Source organism: Bos indicus x Bos taurus, chromosome 1, assembly GCF_003369695.1.
Source record: "Bos indicus x Bos taurus breed Angus x Brahman F1 hybrid chromosome 1, Bos_hybrid_MaternalHap_v2.0, whole genome shotgun sequence".
NCBI classification, from domain to species: domain Eukaryota; kingdom Metazoa; phylum Chordata; class Mammalia; order Artiodactyla; family Bovidae; genus Bos; species Bos indicus x Bos taurus.
Window position 1 is genome coordinate 79,051,264 of NC_040076.1, and position 4,022 is coordinate 79,055,285.

At 41.9% G+C, this 4,022-nt stretch overlaps 1 long non-coding RNA gene across 1 annotated transcript; it reads left to right on the forward strand.

Moving 5' to 3' along the window:
- The first annotated feature begins 2,149 nt into the window (after positions 1–2,149).
- Positions 2,150–3,446, forward strand: LOC113898957. Its single transcript, XR_003512805.1, has 2 exons — positions 2,150–2,374; positions 3,239–3,446. It is a non-coding gene; the product is annotated as an uncharacterized LOC113898957 (long non-coding RNA).
- Positions 3,447–4,022: the final 576 nt, after the last annotated feature.

Genomic DNA, 4,022 nt, shown 5'->3' on the forward strand with positions numbered 1-4,022 from the left:
ACTGTGTCAGAGTGCTGGCACTTGCTTTCTTTTTTTTGTTGTTGAACCCCTACCCCCGACTTCAGGCTTCCCAGGTGGTGCTCATGGTAAAGAACCTGCCTGCCAATGCAGGAGACTTTATAAGAGACACAGATTCGATCCCTGGGTTGGGAAGATCTCCTGGAGGAGGTCATGGCAACCCACCCTAGTCTTCTTGCCTGGAGAATCCCATAGACAGAGAGGCCTGGCAGGCTATGGTCCATAGGGTTGCAAAGAATCGGACACAACTAAAGGTGGCTCAGATAGTAAAGCGTCTGCCTACAATGCGGAAGACCTGGGTTCAATCCCTGGGTCGGGAAGATCTCCTGAAGGAAATGGCAACCCACTCCAGTATTCTTGCCCGGAAAACCCCATGGACGAATGAGCCTGGTAGGCTACTGTCCATGGGGTCGCAAAGAGTCAGACATGACTTCACTTTCACTTTCAAAGCAACTGAACTGAACCCCCAACTCCATATATCTCCATGGCTTATTTGTTCACCTCCTCAGGTCTTGACTTGAACACAACATTTCAAGGAGATGGTTACCAAACACCAATCAACACTTTTTTATCTTTTACTTTCTTTCTTCAAAGCTTGTATAACTCTCTAACATATTCTGTATTTTGCTTTTAGCTCAGTTACTTTCTGAGTGCCTCAATTAGAATGGAAGTTTTAGGAAGGCAGAGCTTTTGTTTGTTTTGATCACTACTGAACATACCTCCAAGAGAGTGTGGTCCATAAATTTCTGGTCAATGAATAAGGGAGAGAATGAAATTCTTTCTGGTGCTCAGAAAACATATGCATATATATATATATATATATATATATATATTTTAAATTAAATACATCATTAATTAATACTTTGTTCTTGTTCAGTCACTACATCGTATCCAACTCTTTGCGACCCCATGGACTGTAGCACAACAGGTTTCCCTGTACTTCACCATCTCCTGAAGTTTGCTTTAACTCACGTCCATTGAGTCAGTGATACCATCCAACCATCTTATCCTCTGTTTCCCCTTCTCCTCCTGCCCTCAATCTTTCCCAGCATCAGGGTCTTTTCAAATGAGCCAGCTGTTCACATCAGGTGGCCAGAGTTGTGGAGCTTCAGCTTCAGCATCAGTCCTTCCAATGAATATTCAGAGTTGATTTCCTTTAAGATTAACTGGTTTGATCTCCTTGTAGTCCAAGGGACTCTCAAGAGTCTTCTCTAGCATCACAATTCAAAAGCATCAATATATTTAAAACAAATTAGTTTATTTATTTATTTACTTATTAAACATCTGCAACCTTGAAAAGAACCTTGGACTGGAGACTGAAGAGTTGGTGACAGTTCTGGCAACTTTAAAACAGATTCGATGGGGAAGAAGCTTTTCATTTCCCTGCCTTGGTATCTGCTCTTATAAAATAGGTATAATATTCCCTTTGTACCTTACAGGATTATCATGAGAATCAAATAGATTATTGGACAAGAGCAAAAACTAAAAGGCAAATCACACACACACTCAAACTTCTACAGGGATAGAAGAGTTATATTAATGTTTAGTTATCACATAATGAAAGAATTCAGAATGTGATCTTCCTTATCCTAATGGTGATAGAAGCACATACTATGACAATAGAGCTGGGTATTCTGGAGGACTTAATCTTCACATGATACTGTGAGGCTGTTTGAGGAACTTATCTTATGAAACCCAAGTGTTATTTGGGAGCTTATCAGGAATGTTTTATGAGAGGAAAGGAGAGCAGAGCCTAGCTGTGTCATGGAATATTCCTTCCTTTCTTCCATTACCCTAAGCCCTGTGCTGTTGCATTTCTTGCTGTGTATTATTGACAGAGGAAATGCTGATTCATAGGTCTGAGTTACAGGAAACTTTGTTTCCTGGTGAAGAAACAAGCCTGGCGGTGCTGCCAGCACCCTCCTCTGCCAATTTCTGCCACGGGCCCTTCTCCCAGGCCTACACTGGACTGACGGACAAGGGACAGAGCCAATTTGTGCTTAAGCAATGAAGTCACTTTCCCTTGCCAGTGAGGTTAGCACCATGCCTCTCTAGACCCTTCAGCTCTGACCCCAGGATACCTTTCCAGTTCAGCTCCCCCCCACCCTCCCTCCTCACATGCTGAGCTGTGGCCACACATGACTACTCCGGGTCCTTTGCAAACACCATGTATTTTCCAGTCTCAATGCTTTGGCTCAGGATGTGCCCTGCCTGGAATGGCCCCTGACCCAGTGTCGGCTCACTGAAATCCTACCCATGCTTCCATCCCGCTCAATGGTGACCTGCAATGTGACACCTGCTAGCTTTCTTTGTCTTTGTTTTTATTCTTCTTAGGAGGATATTTTCTAATATGCAGGTAAGTGGACAGAGCTGTGTGGTGACATTCTGTGTACCCATCTCCCAGCTTCAACAATGACCTGGTTTCTTTTAAATAGTTCTTGATCCCTCCTTCTTTGAGCTCTTTTAGTAGATTTTATGTTCTGTGCTTAACCCATATTTGCTAAATTGAAGGAGAAGAAAGTGAATCTGTGGACTTAGAATGCTCTGTTTAACCACCTACCACAAAGGGGAAACTGAGGCCCAGAGAAGTGAGGTTAGTCACTCAATGTCATAAGATAGGGAGCAGCAAGCTGAGGCCAGAGTCTTCTGAAGGACCTCATAGTCTAATTGAAAGATGTACATACTATAGTATCTCAAGTAGCATAACAAGTACATGCTACAGGATCTTGGGCACTGTAGGAGTTCAGGTTAAGTGATTAGTAAGTATGTGTTGAATGAATAAATTAGTCTTCTATCCAATTGATTAATAAGATGACCTCTTAAGCTTTGCATGGAGCAGCCCCTCTCCATGCTATAATCTGATGTCAGCATGCTGAAGGTGTTGGAGATATCTGTCTTAAATGGAGAGAAGAGCCATCTAATTCTAAAGAACACTAAGAATCTGTGAAAAGTTTAAATTTATAAATATTCTAAAACAAATTCTGTATTATTACTACACAGATTAGAGAGTAGGTATTCTGTGTCTGAGGAAACTAAATGATCCTTGGTTAGCTTGGACTAGAAAGGAGGAAGAGAAATTAAGAAAGTCTTAGGTTTTGTGACTTGGAGTGTTTGTGCCTTTGGTAATTTGAGAGAAAGGCAGGAAGAGAAAGTGTGGAAAGATAAAGCAAGTACTAAAAAGCCAACTGGGGAATAATGGCACTTTTTCTTCTTGATCCAGACTGAGCTAAAACCTGGATTTTGGAAGAACAGCAAGAGTTCATCTGGATGTCCTGCTGAGGCACCCTGATTTTACCATGTCAAAATGGAAGGAAGCATCTGGTCATCAGCCAAGAAGCCGTTGCCACTGGGGTGGAAAATAGAAAATGTGTATAGATTTTCCTCATAAAATTAAATTAAAATGCAATTTGAGATCCTTTCCTTGAAAATAATCTTTTGAATCAAATTCTTTCTAAAGGTCATGTATAATCAGTGCATAATTCCTGCTTTTCCTTCTTGGTAAGGCAAATTGAGGGTGGGGGAAGGACAAAGGAGCCTGGTGGGCTACAGTCCATGGGGTCTCAAAGAGGTGGACACGACAGAGCAACTAACAAGGAACACAAGGTTACTGGGGTCCAGTGAGTGTTGGAGCTGGTGGGGGTGGGTCATAGCTGTTGAGAGCTAGTAAAGTAATGCTCAAAATTCTCCAAGCCAGGATTCAACAATATGTGAACTATGAACTTCTAGATGTTCAAGCTGGTTTTAGAAAAGGCAGAGCAACCAGAGATCAAATTGCCAACATCTGCTGGATCATTGAAAAAGCAAGAGAGTTCAAGAAAAACATCTATTTCTGCTTTATTGACTATGCCAAAGCCTTTGACTGTGTGGATCACAACAAACTGTGGAAAATTCTGAAAGAGATGGGAATACCAGACCACCTGACCTGCCTCTTGAGAAACCTGTATGCAGGTCAGGAAGCAACAGTTAGAACTGGACATGGAACAGCAGACCGGTTCCAAATAGGA